This window comes from Taudactylus pleione, unplaced genomic scaffold (assembly GCF_031769625.1).
Source record: "Taudactylus pleione unplaced genomic scaffold, aTauple2 ptg000177l, whole genome shotgun sequence".
In the NCBI taxonomy this organism is placed as follows: domain Eukaryota; kingdom Metazoa; phylum Chordata; class Amphibia; order Anura; family Myobatrachidae; genus Taudactylus; species Taudactylus pleione.
In genome coordinates this window covers 182,403-202,192 of record NW_028284579.1, presented here as the reverse complement: position 1 = coordinate 202,192, position 19,790 = coordinate 182,403, and the positions used below count along the sequence as shown (strand labels likewise).

The 19,790-nt window shown below is 33.5% G+C and overlaps 6 non-coding genes across 6 annotated transcripts; all 6 read left to right on the top strand.

Annotated features, from left to right (window-relative positions):
- Positions 1–119: 119 nt before the first annotated feature.
- On the top strand, positions 120–202 carry TRNAL-CAG (transfer RNA leucine (anticodon CAG)). Its single transcript has one exon. It is a non-coding gene; the product is annotated as a tRNA-Leu (tRNA).
- Positions 203–1,130: 928 nt separating this feature from the next.
- On the top strand, positions 1,131–1,213 carry TRNAL-CAG (transfer RNA leucine (anticodon CAG)). The gene has a single exon. It is a non-coding gene; the product is annotated as a tRNA-Leu (tRNA).
- A 928-nt stretch (positions 1,214–2,141) lies between these two features.
- On the top strand, positions 2,142–2,224 carry TRNAL-CAG (transfer RNA leucine (anticodon CAG)). The gene has a single exon. It is a non-coding gene; the product is annotated as a tRNA-Leu (tRNA).
- A 2,949-nt stretch (positions 2,225–5,173) lies between these two features.
- Positions 5,174–5,256, top strand: TRNAL-CAA (transfer RNA leucine (anticodon CAA)). Its single transcript has one exon. It is a non-coding gene; the product is annotated as a tRNA-Leu (tRNA).
- Positions 5,257–6,183: 927 nt separating this feature from the next.
- On the top strand, positions 6,184–6,266 carry TRNAL-CAG (transfer RNA leucine (anticodon CAG)). Its single transcript has one exon. It is a non-coding gene; the product is annotated as a tRNA-Leu (tRNA).
- Positions 6,267–11,235: 4,969 nt separating this feature from the next.
- Positions 11,236–11,318, top strand: TRNAL-CAG (transfer RNA leucine (anticodon CAG)). The gene has a single exon. It is a non-coding gene; the product is annotated as a tRNA-Leu (tRNA).
- Positions 11,319–19,790: the final 8,472 nt, after the last annotated feature.

The window sequence follows — 19,790 nt, the reverse complement described above, 5'->3', positions numbered from 1 at the left end:
CAATTTATTACTAATATTTGAATCAATAGTTTCAACAGCAGCATGGACATTGCACCTTTGAAAAAGTAATTTTGGTTAATTAGTTTTATCCAATTTTTATGAAACTTAGTTTTTTATGTGTCAGGATGGCCGAGCGGTCTAAGGCGCTGCGTTCAGGTCGCAGTCTCCTCTGGAGGTGTGGGTTCAAATCCCACTTCTGACAGTGTTCTTCCTTTTCTTCTTTGTTCTACAATGTCTCTTCCTTGTTGCTTGTGAAGAGAAATACTTAAGATATTCACTGCAAATCTGTTTCACAAACCACTTTGAAGAATAATCAACCTTCCATTATTTCTGCTTTATATCAATCAAAGAAAATGTTGCAATCTTTCCTAAAAATATGGACTTAAATACTACTTCAGACATCAATATTATATGTATTTTTTTCTTTGGTCAACATTTTTTCATATACTGAGTTTGCAAAATAAAATATCCCCCAACTTCTGAATCAGGGCTCCATATCTCAGGAGTAAGAACACTGCTCTTTTAAGCCAGTGGTCATGAACACAAACCCTACTTGTACACTCCTTCATAGCATCCAATCAAGGCCATAAGCCAATATCATTAGCCAGTTCTTGGAAAGTTCATAAATGTCTTTTCTATGGTGAGTGAAAATCCACAAGACAACAAATTCTAGAAACTTGGAATCCAATCCTGAATAGAGCAAAAAAAATAATTACCGCATTTTTCCTTGGCATTCTATGAATTAGAAAAATAGATACTGCACAACCCCTTTTCAATGTATTTTGGAAACTGCCACATTTGGAGTAATGATTTTCTTTCAATGCAGCTCTCAATCAATCAATCCAAAATTCAGGCATTAATTGTAGAGCATGTGAAGATGTTATTTGTATCAAGCATTTTCTCAAATATTTGGAAAATCCTAAACTATAGGTAATTCCGTGTTAATGTTATTTTTACAATATCTTTTTGATTTATCCAACTTTAAGCATCTTTGAAAAATAATTGAAAAAGCAATTTATTACTAATATTTGAATCAATAGTTTCAACAGCAGCATGGACATTGCACCTTTGAAAAAGTAGTTTTGGTTAATTAGTTTTATCCAATTTTTATGAAACTTAGTTTTTTATGTGTCAGGATGGCCGAGCGGTCTAAGGCGCTGCGTTCAGGTCGCAGTCTCCTCTGGAGGTGTGGGTTCAAATCCCACTTCTGACAGTGTTCTTCCTTTTCTTCTTTGTTCTACAATGTCTCTTCCTTGTTGCTTGTGAAGAGAAATACTTAAGATATTCACTGCAAATCTGTTTCACAAACCACTTTGAAGAATAATCAACCTTCCATTATTTCTGCTTTATATCAATCAAAGAAAATGTTGCAATCTTTCCTAAAAATATGGACTTAAATACTACTTCAGACATCAATATTATATGTATTTTTTTCTTTGGGCAACATTTTTTCATATACTGAGTTTGCAAAATAAAATATCCCCCAACTTCTGAATCAGGGCTCCATATCTCAGGAGTAAGAACACTGCTCTTTTAAGCCAGTGGTCATGAACACAAACCCTACTTGTACACTCCTTCATAGCATCCAATCAAGGCCATAAGCCAATATCATTAGCCAGTTCTTGGAAAGTTCATAAATGTCTTTTCTATGGTGAGTGAAAATCCACAAGACAACAAATTCTAGAAACTTGGAATCCAATCCTGAATAGAGCAAAAAAAATAATTACCGCATTTTTCCTTGGCATTCTATGAATTAGAAAAATAGATACTGCACAACCCCTTTTCAATGTATTTTGGAAACTGCCACATTTGGAGTAATGATTTTCTTTCAATGCAGCTCTCAATCAATCAATCCAAAATTCAGGCATTAATTGTAGAGCATGTGAAGATGTTATTTGTATCAAGCATTTTCTCAAATATTTGGAAAATCCTAAACTATAGGTAATTCCGTGTTAATGTTATTTTTACAATATCTTTTTGATTTATCCAACCTTAAGCATCTTTGAAAAATAATTGAAAAAGCAATTTATTACTAATATTTGAATCAATAGTTTCAACAGCAGCATGGACATTGCACCTTTGACAAAGTAGTTTTGGTTAATTAGTTTTATCCCATTTTTATGAAACTTAGTTTTTTATGTGTCAGGATGGCCGAGCGGTCTAAGGCACTGCGTTCAGGTCGCAGTCTCCTCTGGAGGCGTGGGTTCAAATCCCACTTCTGACAGTGTTCTTCCTTTTCTTCTTTGTTCTACAATGTCTCTTCCTTGTTGCTTGTGAAGAGAAATACTTAAGATATTCACTGCAAATCTGTTTCACAAACCACTTTGAAGAATAATCAACCTTCCATTATTTCTGCTTTATATCAATCAAAGAAAATGTTGCAATCTTCCCTAAAAATATGGACTTAAATACTACTTCAGACATCAATATTATATGTATTTTTTTCTTTGGTCAACATTTTTTCATATACTGAGTTTGCAAAATAAAATATCCCCCAACTTCTGAATCAGGGCTCCATATCTCAGGAGTAAGAACACTGCTCTTTTAAGCCAGTGGTGTTGAACACAAACCCTACTTGTACACTCCTTCATAGCATCCAATCAAGGCCATAAGCCAATATCATTAGCCAGTTCTTGGAAAGTTCATAAATGTCTTTTCTATGGTGAGTGAAAATCCACAAGACAACAAATTCTAGACACTTGGAATCCAATCCTGAATAGAGCAAAAAAAATAATTACCGCATTTTTCCTTGGCATTCTATGAATTAGAAAAATAGATACTGCACATCCCCTTTTCAATGTATTTTGGAAACTGCCACATTTGGAGTAATGATTTTCTTTCAATGCAGCTCTCAATCAATCAATACAAAATTCAGGCATTAATTGTAGAGCATGTGAAGATGTTATATGTGTCAAGCATTTTCTCAAATATTTGGAAAATCCTAAACTATAGGTAATTCCGTGTTAATGTTATTTTTACAATATCTTTTTGATTTATCCAACCTTAAGCATCTTTGAAAAATAATTGAAAAAGCAATTTATTACTAATATTTGAATCAATAGTTTCAACAGCAGCATGGACATTGCACCTTTGAAAAAGTAGTTTTGGTTAATTAGTTTTATCCAATTTTTATGAAACGTAGTTTTTTATGTGTAAGGATGGCCGAGCGGTCTAAGGCGCTGCGTTCAGGTCGTAGTCTCCTCTGGAGGCGTGGGTTCAAATCCCACTTCTGACAGTGTTCTTCCTTTTCTTCTTTGTTCTACAATGTCTCTTCCTTGTTGCTTGTGAAGAGAAATACTTAAGATATTCACTGCAAATCTGTTTCACAAACCACTTTGAAGAATAATCAACCTTCCATTATTTCTGCTTTATATCAATCAAAGAAAATGTTGCAATCTTTCCTAAAAATATGGACTTAAATACTACTTCAGACATCAATGTTATATGTATTTTTTTCTTTGGTCAACATTTTTCATATACTGAGTTTGCAAAATAAAATATCCCCCAACTTCTGAATCAGGGCTCCATATCTCAGGAGTAAGAACACTGCTCTTTTAAGCCAGTGGTCATGAACACAAACCCTACTTGTACACTCCTTCATAGCATCCAATCAAGGCCATAAGCCAATATCATTAGCCAGTTCTTGGAAAGTTCATAAATGTCTTTTCTATGGTGAGTGAAAATCCACAAGACAACAAATTCTAGAAACTTGGAATCCAATCCTGAATAGAGCAAAAAAAATAATTACCGCATTTTTCCTTGGCATTCTATGAATTAGAAAAATAGATACTGCACAACCCCTTTTCAATGTATTTTGGAAACTGCCACATTTGGAGTAATGATTTTCTTTCAATGCAGCTCTCAATCAATCAATCCAAAATTCAGGCATTAATTGTAGAGCATGTGAAGATGTTATTTGTATCAAGCATTTTCTCAAATATTTGGAAAATCCTAAACTATAGGTAATTCCGTGTTAATGTTATTTTTACAATATCTTTTTGATTTATCCAACTTTAAGCATCTTTGAAAAATAATTGAAAAAGCAATTTATTACTAATATTTGAATCAATAGTTTCAACAGCAGCATGGACATTGCACCTTTGAAAAAGTAGTTTTGGTTAATTAGTTTTATCCAATTTTTATGAAACTTAGTTTTTTATGTGTCAGGATGGCCGTGCGGTCTAAGGCGCTGCGTTCAGGTCGCAGTCTTCTCTGGAGGCGTGGGTTCAAATCCCACTTCTGACAGTGTTCTTCCTTTTCTTCTTTGTTCTACAATGTCTCTTCCTTGTTGCTTGTGAAGAGAAATACTTAAGATATTCACTGCAAATCTGTTTCACAAACCACTTTGAAGAATAATCAACCTTCCATTATTTCTGCTTTATATCAATCAAAGAAAATGTTGCGATCTTCCCTAAAAATATGGACTTAAATACTACTTCAGACATCAATATTATATGTATTTTTTTCTTTGGTCAACATTTTTTCATATACTGAGTTTGCAAAATAAAATATCCCCCAACTTCTGAATCAGGGCTCCATATCTCAGGAGTAAGAACACTGCTCTTTTAAGCCAGTGGTCATGAACACAAACCCTACTTGTACACTCCTTCATAGCATCCAATCAAGGCCATAAGCCAATATCATTAGCCAGTTCTTGGAAAGTTCATAAATGTCTTTTCTATGGTGAGTGAAAATCCACAAGACAACAAATTCTAGACACTTGGAATCCAATCCTGAATAGAGCAAAAAAAATAATTACCGCATTTTTCCTTGGCATTCTATGAATTAGAAAAATAGATACTGCACATCCCCTTTTCAATGTATTTTGTAAACTGCCACATTTGGAGTAATGATTTTCTTTCAATGCAGCTCTCAATCAATCAATACAAAATTCAGGCATTAATTGTAGAGCATGTGAAGATGTTATTTGTGTCAAGCATTTTCTCAAATATTTGGAAAATCCTAAACTATAGGTAATTCCGTGTTAATGTTATTTTTACAATATCTTTTTGATTTATCCAACCTTAAGCATCTTTGAAAAATAATTGAAAAAGCAATTTATTACTAATATTTGAATCAATAGTTTCAACAGCAGCATGGACATTGCACCTTTGAAAAAGTAGTTTTGGTTAATTAGTTTTATCCAATTTTTATGAAACTTAGTTTTTTATGTGTCAGGATGGCCGAGCGGTCTAAGGCACTGCGTTCAAGTCGCAGTCTCCTCTGGAGGCGTGGGTTCAAATCCCACTTCTGACAGTGTTCTTCCTTTTCTTCTTTGTTCTACAATGTCTCTTCCTTGTTGCTTGTGAAGAGAAATACTTAAGATATTCACTGCAAATCTGTTTCACAAACCACTTTGAAGAATAATCAACCTTCCATTATTTCTGCTTTATACCAATCAAAGAAAATGTTGCATTCTTCCCTAAAAATATGGACTTAAATACTACTTCAGACATCAATATTATATGTATTTTTTTCTTTGGTCAACATTTTTTCATATACTGAGTTTGCAAAATAAAATATCCCCCAACTTCTGAATCAGGGCTCCATATCTCAGGAGTAAGAACACTGCTCTTTTAAGCCAGTGGTCATGAACACAAACCCTACTTGTACACTCCTTCATAGCATCCAATCAAGCCCGTAAGCCAAAATCATTAGCCAGTTCTTGGAAAGTTCATAAATGTCTTTTCTATGGTGAGTGAAAATCCACAAGACAACAAATTCTAGACACTTGGAATCCAATCCTGAATAAAGCAAAAAAATAATTACCGCATTTTTCCTTGGCATTCTATAAATTAGAAAAATAGATACTGCACATCCCCTTTTCAATGTATTTTGGAAACTGCCACATTTGGAGTAATGATTTTCTTTCAATGCAGCTCTCAATCAATCAATACAAAATTCAGGCATTAATTGTAGAGCATGTGAAGATGTTATTTGTGTCAAGCATTTTCTCAAATATTTGGAAAATCCTAAACTATAGGTAATTCCATGTTAATGTTATTTTTACAATATCTTTTTGATTTATCCAACTTTAAGCATCTTTGAAAAATAATTGAAAAAGCAATTTACTACTAATATTTGAATCAATAGTTTCAACAGCAGCATGGACAATTCACCTTTGAAAAAGTAATTTTGGTTAATTAGTTTTATCCAATTTTTATGAAACTCAGTTTTTTATGTGTCAGGATGGCTGAGCGGTCTAAGGCACTGCGTTCAGGTCGCAGTCTCCTCTGGAGGCGTGGGTTCAAATCCCACTTCTGACAGTGTTCTTCCTTTTCTTCTTTGTTCTACAATGTCTCTTCCTTGTTGCTTGTGAAGAGAAATACTTAAGATATTCACCGCAAATCTGTTTCACAAACCACTTTGAAGAATAATCAACCTTCCATTATTTCTGCTTTATACCAATCAAAGAAAATGTTGCATTCTTCCCTAAAAATATGGACTTAAATACTACTTCAGGCATCAATATTATATGAATTTTTTTCTTTGGTCAACATTTTTTCATATACTGAGTTTGCAAAATAAAATATCCCCCAACTTCTGAATCAGGGCTCCATATCTCAGGAGTAAGAACACTGCTCTTTTAAGCCAGTGGTCATGAACACAAACCCTACTTGTACACTCCTTCATAGCATCCAGTCAAGCCCATAAGCCAAAATCATTAGCCAGTTCTTGGAAAGTTCATAAATGTCTTTTCTATGGTGAGTGAAAATCCACAAGACAACAAATTCTAGACACTTGGAATCCAATCCTGAATAAATCAAAAAAATAATTACCGCATTTTTCCTTGGCATTCTATGAATTAGTAAAATAGATACTGCACTTCCCCTTTTCAATGTATTTTGGAAACTGCCACATTTGGAGTAATGATTTTCTTTCAATGCAGCTCTCAATCAATCAATACAAAATTCAGGCATTAATTGTAGAGCATGTGAAGATGTTATTTGTGTCAAGCATTTTCTCAAATATTTGGAAAATCCTAAACTATAGGTAATTCCGTGTTAATGTTATTTTTACAATATCTTTTTGATTTATCCAACTTTAAGCATCTTTGAAACATAATTGAAAAAGCAATTAATTACTAATATTTGAATCAATAGTTTCAACAGCAGCATGGACATTGCTCCTTTGAAAAAGTAATTTTGGTTAATTAGTTTTATCCAATTTTTAAGAAACTCAGTTTTTTATGTGTCAGAATGGCCGAGCGGTCTAAGGTGCTGCGTTCAGGTCGCAGTCTCCTCTGGAGGCGAGGGTTCAAATCCCACTTCTGACAGTGTTCTTCCTTTTCTTCTTTGTTCTACAATGTCTCTTCCTTGTTGCTTGTGAAGAGAAATACTTAAGATATTCACTGCAAATCTGTTTCACAAAAAACTTTGAAGAATAATCAACCTTCCATTATTTCTGCTTTATACCAATCAAAGAAAATGTTGCATTCTTCCCTAAAAATATGGACTTCAATACTACTCCAGACATCAATATTATATGAATTTTTTTCTTTGGTCAACATTTTTTCATATACTGAGTTTGCAAAATAAAATATCCCCCAACTTCTGAATCAGGGCTCCATATCTCAGGAGTAAGAACACTGCTCTTTTAAGCCAGTGGTCATGAACACAAACCCTACTTGTACACTCCTTCATAGCATCCAGTCAAGCCCATAAGCCAAAATCATTAGCCAGTTCTTGGAAAGTTCATAAATGTCTTTTCTATGGTGAGTGAAAATCCACAAGACAACAAATTCTAGACACTTGGAATCCAATCCTGAATAAATAAAAAAAATAATTACCGCATTTTTCCTTGGCATTCTATGAATTAGTAAAATAGATACTGCACTTCCCCTTTTCAATGTATTTTGGAAACTGCCACATTTGGAGTAATGATTTTCTTTCAATGCAGCTCTCAATCAATCAATACAAAATTCAGGCATTAATTGTAGAGCATGTGAAGATGTTATTTGTGTCAAGCATTTTCTCAAATATTTGGAAAATCCTAAACTATAGGTAATTCCGTGTTAATGTTATTTTTACAATATCTTTTTGATTTATCCAACTTTAAGCATCTTTGAAACATAATTGAAAAAGCAATTAATTACTAATATTTGAATCAATAGTTTCAACCGCAGCATGGACATTGCTCCTTTGAAAAAGTAATTTTGGTTAATTAGTTTTATCCAATTTTTAAGAAACTCAGTTTTTTATGTGTCAGAATGGCCGAGCGGTCTAAGGTGCTGCGTTCAGTTCGCAGTCTCCTCTGGAGGCGAGGGTTCAAATCCCACTTCTGACAGTGTTCTTCCTTTTCTTCTTTGTTCTACAATGTCTCTTCCTTGTTGCTTGTGAAGAGAAATACTTAAGATATTCACTGCAAATCTGTTTCACAAAAAACTTTGAAGAATAATCAACCTTCCATTATTTCTGCTTTATACCAATCAAAGAAAATGTTGCATTCTTCCCTAAAAATATGGACTTAAATACTACTCCAGACATCAATATTATATGAATTTTTTTCTTTGGTCAACATTTTTTCATATACTGAGTTTGCAAAATAAAATATCCCCCAACTTCTGAATCAGGGCTCCATATCTCAGGAGTAAGAACACTGCTCTTTTAAGCCAGTGGTCATGAACACAAACCATACTTGTACACTCCTTCATAGCATCCAGTCAAGCCCATAAGCCAAAATCATTAGCCAGTTCTTGGAAAGTTCATAAATGTCTTTTCTATGGTGAGTGAAAATCCACAAGACAACAAATTCTAGACACTTGGAATCCAATCCTGAATAAAGCAAAAAAATAATTACCGCATTTTTCCTTGGCATTCTATGAATTAGTAAAATAGATACTGCACTTCCCCTTTTCAATGTATTTTGGAAACTGCCACATTTGGAGTAATGATTTTCTTTCAATGCAGCTCTCAATCAATCAATACAAAATTCAGGCATTAATTGTAGAGCATGTGAAGATGTTATTTGTGTCAAGCATTTTCTCAAATATTTGGAAAATCCTAAACTATAGGTAATTCCGTGTTAATGTTATTTTTACAATATCTTTTTGATTTATCCAACTTTAAGCATCTTTGAAAAATAATTGAAAAAGCAATTTATTACTAATATTTGAATCAATAGTTTCAACAGCAGCATGGACATTGCTCCTTTGAAAAAGTAATTTTGGTTAATTAGTTTTATCCAATTTTTAAGAAACTCAGTTTTTTATGTGTCAGAATGGCCGAGCGGTCTAAGGTGCTGCGTTCAGGTCGCAGTCTCCTCTGGAGGCGAGGATTCAAATCCCACTTCTGACAGTGTTCTTCCTTTTCTTCTTTGTTCTACAATGTCTCTTCCTTGTTGCTTGTGAAGAGAAATACTTAAGATATTCACTGCAAATCTGTTTCACAAAAAACTTTGAAGAATAATCAACCTTCCATTATTTCTGCTTTATACCAATCAAAGAAAATGTTGCATTCTTCACTAAAAATATGGACTTAAATACTACTTCAGACATCAATATTATATGAATTTTTTTCTTTGGTCAACATTTTTTCATATACTGAGTTTGCAAAATAAAATATCCCCCAACTTCTGAATCAGGGCTCCATATCTCAGGAGTAAGAACACTGCTCTTTTAAGCCAGTGGTCATGAACACAAACCCTACTTGTACACTCCTTCATAGCATCCAGTCAAGCCCATAAGCCAAAATCATTAGCCAGTTCTTGGAAAGTTCATAAATGTCTTTTCTATGGTGAGTGAAAATCCACAAGACAACAAATTCTAGACACTTGGATTCCAATCCTGAATAGAGCAAAAAAAAATAATTACCGCATTTTTCCTTGGCATTCTATGAATTAGAAAAATAGATACTGCACTTCCCCTTTTCAATGTTTTTTGGAAACTGCCACATTTGGAGTAATGATTTTCTTTCAATGCAGCTCTCAATCAATCAATACAAAATTCAGGCATTAATTGTAGATCATGTGAAGATGTTATTTGTGTCAAGCATTTTCTCAAATATTTGGAAAATCCTAAACTATAGGTAATTCCGTGTTAATGTTATTTTTACAATATCTTTTTGATTTATCCAACTTTAAGCATCTTTGAAAACTAATTGAAAACGCAATTTACTACTAATATTTGAATCAATAGTTTCAACAGCAGCATGGACAATTCACCTTTGAAAAAGTAATTTTGGTTAATTAGTTTTATCCAATTTTTATGAAACTTAGTTTTTTATGTGTAAAGATGGCTGAGCGGTCTAAGGCACTGCGTTCAGGTCGCAGTCTCCTCTGGAGGCATGGGTTCAAATCCCACTTCTGACAGTGTTCTTCCTTTTCTTCTTTGTTCTACAATGTCTCTTCCTTGTTGCTTGTGAAGAGAAATACTTAAGATATTCACCGCAAATCTGTTTCACAAACCACTTTGAAGAATAATCAACCTTCCATTATTTCTGCTTTATACCAATCAAAGAAAATGTTGCATTCTTCCCTAAAAATATGGACTTAAATACTACTTCAGACATCAATATTATATGAATTTTTTTCTTTGGTCAACATTTTTTCATATACTGAGTTTGCAAAATAAAATATCCCCCAACTTCTGAATCAGGGCTCCATATCTCAGGAGTAAGAACACTGCTCTTTTAAGCCAGTGGTCATGAACACAAACCCTACTTGTACACTCCTTCATAGCATCCAGTCAAGCCCATAAGCCAAAATCATTAGCCAGTTCTTGGAAAGTTCATAAATGTCTTTTCTATGGTGAGTGAAAATCCACAAGACAACAAATTCTAGACACTTGGAATCCAATCCTGAATAAATCAAAAAAATAATTACCGCATTTTTCCTTGGCATTCTATGAATTAGTAAAATAGATACTGCACTTCCCCTTTTCAATGTATTTTGGAAACTGCCACATTTGGAGTAATGATTTTCTTTCAATGCAGCTCTCAATCAATCAATACAAAATTCAGGCATTAATTGTAGAGCATGTGAAGATGTTATTTGTGTCAAGCATTTTCTCAAATATTTGGAAAATCCTAAACTATAGGTAATTCCGTGTTAATGTTATTTTTACAATATCTTTTTGATTTATCCAACTTTAAGCATCTTTGAAACATAATTGAAAAAGCAATTAATTACTAATATTTGAATCAATAGTTTCAACAGCAGCATGGACATTGCTCCTTTGAAAAAGTAATTTTGGTTAATTAGTTTTATCCAATTTTTAAGAAACTCAGTTTTTTATGTGTCAGAATGGCCGAGCGGTCTAAGGTGCTGCGTTCAGGTCGCAGTCTCCTCTGGAGGCGTGGGTTCAAATCCCACTTCTGACAGTGTTCTTCCTTTTCTTCTTTGTTCTACAATGTCTCTTCCTTGTTGCTTGTGAAGAGAAATACTTAAGATATTCACTGCAAATCTGTTTCACAAACCACTTTGAAGAATAATCAACCTTCCATTATTTCTGCTTTATACCAATCAAAGAAAATGTTGCATTCTTCCCTAAAAATATGGACTTAAATACTACTTCAGACATCAATATTATATGTATTTTTTTCTTTGGTCAACATTTTTCATATACTGAGTTTGCAAAATAAAATATCCCCCAACGTCTGAATCAGGGCTCCATATCTCAGGAGTAAGAACACTGCTCTTTTAAGCCAGTGGTCATGAACACAAACCCTACTTGTACACTCCTTCATAGCATCCAGTCAAGCCCATAAGCCAAAATCATTAGCCAGTTCTTGGAAAGTTCATAAATGTCTTTTCTATGGTGAGTGAAAATCCACAAGACAACAAATTCTAGACACTTGGAATCCAATCCTGAATAGAGCAAAAAAAATAATTACCGCATTTTTCCTTGGCATTCTATGAATTAGAAAAATAGATACTGCACATCCCCATTTCAATGTATTTTGGAAACTGCCACATTTGGAGTAATGATTTTCTTTCAATGCAGCTCTCAATCAATCAATCAATACAAAATTCAGGCATTAATTGTAGATCATGTGAAGATGTTATTTGTGTCAAGCATTTTCTCAAATATTTGGAAAATCCTAAACTATAGGTAAATTCCGTGTTAATGTTATTTTTACAATATCTTTTTGATTTATCCAACTTTAAGCATCTTTGAAAAATAATTGAAAAAGTAATTTATTACTAATCGGGGTGGCCGAGCGGTCTAAAGTGCTGCGTTCAGGTCGCAGTCTCCTCTGGAGGCATGGATTCAAATCCCTCTTCTGACAGTGTTCTTCTTTGTTCTACAATGTCTCTTCCTTGTTGCTTGTGAAGAGAAATACTTAAGATATTCACTGCAAATCTGTTTCACAAAAAACTTTGAAGAATAATCAACCTTCCATTATTTCTGCTTTATACCAATCAAAGAAAATGTTGCATTCGTCCCTAAAAATATGGACTTAAATACTGCTTCAGACATCAATATTATATGTATTTTTTTCTTTGGTCAACATTTTTTCATATACTGAGTTTGCAAAATAAAATATCCCCCAACTTCTGAATCAGGGCTCCATATCTCAGGAGTAAGAACACTGCTCTTTTAAGCCAGTGGTCATGAACACAAACCCTACTTGTACACTCCTTCATAGCATCCAGTCAAGCCCATAAGCCAAAATCATTAGCCAGTTCTTGGAAAGTTCATAAATGTCTTTTCTATGGTGAGTGACAATCCACAAGACAACAAATTCTAGACACTTGGAATCCAATCCTGAATAGAGCAAAAAATAATAATTACCGCATTTTTCCTTGGCATTCTATGAATTAGAAAAATAGATACTGCACATCCCCTTTTCAATGTATTTTGGAAACTGCCACATTTGGAGTAATGATTTTCTTTCAATGCAGCTCTCAATCAATCAATACAAAATTCAGGCATTAATTGTAGATCATGTGAAGATGTTATTTGTGTCAAGCATTTTCTCAAATATTTGGAAAATCCTAAACTATAGGTAATTCCGTGTTAATGTTATTTTTACAATATCTTTTTGATTTATCCAACTTTAAGCATCTTTGAAAAATAATTGAAAAAGCAATTTATTACTAATATTTGAATCAATAGTTTCAACAGCAGCATGGACATTGCTCCTTTGAAAAAGTAATTTTGGTTAATTAGTTTTATCCAATTTTTAAGAAACTCAGTTTTTTATGTGTCAGAATGGCCGAGCGGTCTAAGGTGCTGCGTTCAGATCGCAGTCTCCTCTGGAGGCGAGGGTTCAAATCCCACTTCTGACAGTGTTCTTCCTTTTCTTCTTTGTTCTACAATGTCTCTTCCTTGTTGCTTGTGAAGAGAAATACTTAAGATATTCACTGCAAATCTGTTTCACAAAAAACTTTGAAGAATAATCAACCTTCCATTATTTCTGCTTTATACCAATCAAAGAAAATGTTGCATTCTTCCCTAAAAATATGGACTTAAATACTACTCCAGACATCAATATTATATGAATTTTTTTCTTTGGTCAACATTTTTTCATATACTGAGTTTGCAAAATAAAATATCAACCAACTTCTGAATCAGGGCTCCATATCTCAGGAGTAAGAACACTGCTCTTTTAAGCCAGTGGTCATGAACACAAACCCTACTTGTACACTCCTTCATAGCATCCAGTCAAGCCCATAAGCCAAAATCATTAGCCAGTTCTTGGAAAGTTCATAAATGTCTTTTCTATGGTGAGTGAAAATCCACAAGACAACAAATTCTAGACACTTGGAATCCAATCCTGAATAAAGCAAAAAAATAATTACCGCATTTTTCCTTGGCATTCTATGAATTAGTAAAATAGATACTGCACTTCCCCTTTTCAATGTATTTTGGAAACTGCCACATTTGGAGTAATGATTTTCTTTCAATGCAGCTCTCAATCAATCAATACAAAATTCAGGCATTAATTGTAGAGCATGTGAAGATGTTATTTGTGTCAAGCATTTTCTCAAATATTTGGAAAATCCTAAACTATAGGTAATTCCGTGTTAATGTTATTTTTACAATATCTTTTTGATTTATCCAACTTTAAGCATCTTTGAAAAATAATTGAAAAAGCAATTTATTACTAATATTTGAATCAATAGTTTCAACAGCAGCATGGACATTGCTCCTTTGAAAAAGTAATTTTGGTTAATTAGTTTTATCCAATTTTTAAGAAACTCAGTTTTTTATGTGTCAGAATGGCCGAGCGGTCTAAGGTGCTGCGTTCAGGTCGCAGTCTCCTCTGGAGGCGAGGATTCAAATCCCACTTCTGACAGTGTTCTTCCTTTTCTTCTTTGTTCTACAATGTCTCTTCCTTGTTGCTTGTGAAGAGAAATACTTAAGATATTCACTGCAAATCTGTTTCACAAAAAACTTTGAAGAATAATCAACCTTCCATTATTTCTGCTTTATACCAATCAAAGAAAATGTTGCATTCTTCACTAAAAATATGGACTTAAATACTACTTCAGACATCAATATTATATGAATTTTTTTCTTTGGTCAACATTTTTTCATATACTGAGTTTGCAAAATAAAATATCCCCCAACTTCTGAATCAGGGCTCCATATCTCAGGAGTAAGAACACTGCTCTTTTAAGCCAGTGGTCATGAACACAAACCCTACTTGTACACTCCTTCATAGCATCCAGTCAAGCCCATAAGCCAAAATCATTAGCCAGTTCTTGGAAAGTTCATAAATGTCTTTTCTATGGTGAGTGAAAATCCACAAGACAACAAATTCTAGACACTTGGATTCCAATCCTGAATAGAGCAAAAAAAAATAATCACCGCATTTTTCCTTGGCATTCTATGAATTAGAAAAATAGATACTGCACTTCCCCTTTTCAATGTTTTTTGGAAACTGCCACATTTGGAGTAATGATTTTCTTTCAATGCAGCTCTCAATCAATCAATACAAAATTCAGGCATTAATTGTAGATCATATGAAGATGTTATTTGTGTCAAGCATTTTCTCAAATATTTGGAAAATCCTAAACTATAGGTAATTCCGTGTTAATGTTATTTTTACAATATCTTTTTGATTTATCCAACTTTAAGCATCTTTGAAAACTAATTGAAAAAGCAATTTACTACTAATATTTGAATCAATAGTTTCAACAGCAGCATGGACAATTCACCTTTGAAAAAGTAATTTTGGTTAATTAGTTTTATCCAATTTTTATGAAACTCAGTTTTTTATGTGTCAGGATGGCTGAGCGGTCTAAGGCACTGCGTTCAGGTCTCAGTCTCCTCTGGAGGCGTGGGTTCAAATCCCACTTCTGACAGTGTTCTTCCTTTTCTTCTTTGTTCTACAATGTCTCTTCCTTGTTGCTTGTGAAGAGAAATACTTAAGATATTCACTGCAAATCTGTTTCACAAAAAACTTTGAAGAATAATCAACCTTCCATTATTTCTGCTTTATACCAATCAAAGAAAATGTTGCATTCTTCCCTAAAAATATGGACTTAAATACTACTCCAGACATCAATATTATATGAATTTTTTTCTTTGGTCAACATTTTTTCATATACTGAGTTTGCAAAATAAAATATCAACCAACTTCTGAATCAGGGCTCCATATCTCAGGAGTAAGAACACTGCTCTTTTAAGCCAGTGGTCATGAACACAAACCCTACTTGTACACTCCTTCATAGCATCCAGTCAAGCCCATAAGCCAAAATCATTAGCCAGTTCTTGGAAAGTTCATAAATGTCTTTTCTATGGTGAGTGAAAATCCACAAGACAACAAATTCTAGACACTTGGAATCCAATCCTGAATAAAGCAAAAAAATAATTACCGCATTTTTCCTTGGCATTCTATGAATTAGTAAAATAGATACTGCACTTCCCCTTTTCAATGTATTTTGGAAACTGCCACATTTGGAGTAATGATTTTCTTTCAATGCAGCTCTCAATCAATCAATACAAAATTCAGGCATTAATTGTAGAGCATGTGAAGATGTTATTTGTGTCAAGCATTTTCTCAAATATTTGGAAAATCCTAAACTATAGGTAATTCCGTGTTAATGTTATTTTTACAATATCTTTTTGATTTATCCAACTTTAAGCATCTTTGAAAAATAATTGAAAAAGCAATTTATTACTAATATTTGAATCAATAGTTTCAACAGCAGCATGGACATTGCTCCTTTGAAAAAGTAATTTTGGTTAATTAGTTTTATCCAATTTTTAAGAAACTCAGTTTTTTATGTGTCAGAATGGCCGAGCGGTCTAAGGTGCTGCGTTCAGGTCGCAGTCTCCTCTGGAGGCGAGGGTTCAAATCCCACTTCTGACAGTGTTCTTCCCTTTCTTCTTTGTTCTACAATGTCTCTTCCTTGTTGCTTGTGAAGAGAAATACTTAAGATATTCACTGCAAATCTGTTTCACAAAAAACTTTGAAGAATAATCAACCTTCCATTATTTCTGCTTTATACCAATCAAAGAAAATGTTGCATTCTTCCCTAAAAATATGGACTTAAATACTACTCCAGACATCAATATTATATGAATTTTTTTCTTTGGTCAACATTTTTTCATATACTGAGTTTGCAAAATAAAATATCAACCAACTTCTGAATCAGGGCTCCATATCTCAGGAGTAAGAACACTGCTCTTTTAAGCCAGTGGTCATGAACACAAACCCTACTTGTACACTCCTTCATAGCATCCAGTCAAGCCCATAAGCCAAAATCATTAGCCAGTTCTTGGAAAGTTCATAAATGTCTTTTCTATGGTGAGTGAAAATCCACAAGACAACAAATTCTAGACACTTGGAATCCAATCCTGAATAAAGCAAAAAAATAATTACCGCATTTTTCCTTGGCATTCTATGAATTAGTAAAATAGATACTGCACTTCCCCTTTTCAATGTATTTTGGAAACTGCCACATTTGGAGTAATGATTTTCTTTCAATGCAGCTCTCAATCAATCAATACAAAATTCAGGCATTAATTGTAGAGCATGTGAAGATGTTATTTGTGTCAAGCATTTTCTCAAATATTTGGAAAATCCTAAACTATAGGTAATTCCGTGTTAATGTTATTTTTACAATATCTTTTTGATTTATCCAACTTTAAGCATCTTTGAAAAATAATTGAAAAAGCAATTTATTACTAATATTTGAATCAATAGTTTCAACAGCAGCATGGACATTGCTCCTTTGAAAAAGTAATTTTGGTTAATTAGTTTTATCCAATTTTTAAGAAACTCAGTTTTTTATGTGTCAGAATGGCCGAGCGGTCTAAGGTGCTGCGTTCAGGTCGCAGTCTCCTCTGGAGGCGAGGATTCAAATCCCACTTCTGACAGTGTTCTTCCTTTTCTTCTTTGTTCTACAATGTCTCTTCCTTGTTGCTTGTGAAGAGAAATACTTAAGATATTCACTGCAAATCTGTTTCACAAAAAACTTTGAAGAATAATCAACCTTCCATTATTTCTGCTTTATACCAATCAAAGAAAATGTTGCATTCTTCACTAAAAATATGGACTTAAATACTACTTCAGACATCAATATTATATGAATTTTTTTCTTTGGTCAACATTTTTTCATATACTGAGTTTGCAAAATAAAATATCCCCCAACTTCTGAATCAGGGCTCCATATCTCAGGAGTAAGAACACTGCTCTTTTAAGCCAGTGGTCATGAACACAAACCCTACTTGTACACTCCTTCATAGCATCCAGTCAAGCCCATAAGCCAAAATCATTAGCCAGTTCTTGGAAAGTTCATAAATGTCTTTTCTATGGTGAGTGAAAATCCACAAGACAACAAATTCTAGACACTTGGATTCCAATCCTGAATAGAGCAAAAAAAAATAATCACCGCATTTTTCCTTGGCATTCTATGAATTAGAAAAATAGATACTGCACTTCCCCTTTTCAATGTTTTTTGGAAACTGCCACATTTGGAGTAATGATTTTCTTTCAATGCAGCTCTCAATCAATCAATACAAAATTCAGGCATTAATTGTAGATCATGTGAAGATGTTATTTGTGTCAAGCATTTTCTCAAATATTTGGAAAATCCTAAACTATAGGTAATTCCGTGTTAATGTTATTTTTACAATATCTTTTTGATTTATCCAACTTTAAGCATCTTTGAAAACTAATTGAAAAAGCAATTTACTACTAATATTTGAATCAATAGTTTCAACAGCAGCATGGACAATTCACCTTTGAAAAAGTAATTTTGGTTAATTAGTTTTATCCAATTTTTATGAAACTCAGTTTTTTATGTGTCAGGATGGCTGAGCGGTCTAAGGCACTGCGTTCAGGTCTCAGTCTCCTCTGGAGGCGTGGGTTCAAATCCCACTTCTGACAGTGTTCTTCCTTTTCTTCTTTGTTCTACAATGTCTCTTCCTTGTTGCTTGTGAAGAGAAATACTTAAGATATTCACCGCAAATCTGTTTCACAAACCACTTTGAAGAATAATCAACCTTCCATTATTTCTGCTTTATACCAATCAAAGAAAATGTTGCATTCTTCCCTAAAAATATGGACTTAAATACTACTTCAGACATCAATATTCTATGAATTTTTTTCTTTGGTCAACATTTATTCATATACTGAGTTTGCAAAATAAAATATCCCCCAACTTCTGAATCAGGGCTCCATATCTCAGGAGTAAGAACACTGCTCTTTTAAGCCAGTGGTCATGAACACAAACCCTACTTGTACACTCCTTCATAGCATCCAGTCAAGCCCATAAGCCAAAATCATTAGCCAGTTCTTGGAAAGTTCATAAATGTCTTTTCTATGGTGAGTGAAAATCCACAAGACAACAAATTCTAGACACTTGGAATCCAATCCTGAATAAAGCAAAAAAATAATTACCGCATTTTTCCTTGGCATTCTATGAATTAGTAAAATAGATACTGCACTTCCCCTTTTCAATGTATTTTGGAAACTGCCACATTTGGAGTAATGATTTTCTTTCAATGCAGCTCTCAATCAATCAATACAAAATTCAGGCATTAATTGTAGAGCATGTGAAGATGTTATTTGTGTCAAGCATTTTCTCAAATATTTGGAAAATCCTAAACTATAGGTAATTCCGTGTTAATGTTATTTTTACAATAACTTTTTGATTTATCCAACTTTAAGCATCTTTGAAAAATAATTGAAAAAGCAATTTATTACTAATATTTGAATCAATAGTTTCAACAGCAGCATGGACATTGCTCCTTTGAAAAAGTAATTTTGGTTAATTAGTTTTATCCAATTTTTAAGAAACTCAGTTTTTTATGTGTCAGAATGGCCGAGCGGTCTAAGGTGCTGCGTTCAGGTCGCAGTCTCCTCTGGAGGCGAGGGTTCAAATCCCACTTCTGACAGTGTTCTTCCTTTTCTTCTTTGTTCTACAATGTCTCTTCCTTGTTGCTTGTGAAGAGAAATACTTAAGATATTCACTGCAAATCTGTTTCACAAAAAACTTTGAAGAATAATCAACCTTCCATTATTTCTGCTTTATACCAATCAAAGAAAATGTTGCATTCTTCCCTAAAAATATGGACTTAAATACTACTCCAGACATCAATATTATATGAATTTTTTTCTTTGGTCAACATTTTTTCATATACTGAGTTTGCAAAATAAAATATCAACCAACTTCTGAATCAGGGCTCCATATCTCAGGAGTAAGAACACTGCTCTTTTAAGCCAGTGGTCATGAACACAAACCCTACTTGTACACTCCTTCATAGCATCCAGTCAAGCCCATAAGCCAAAATCATTAGCCAGTTCTTGGAAAGTTCATAAATGTCTTTTCTATGGTGAGTGAAAATCCACAAGACAACAAATTCTAGACACTTGGAATCCAATCCTGAATAA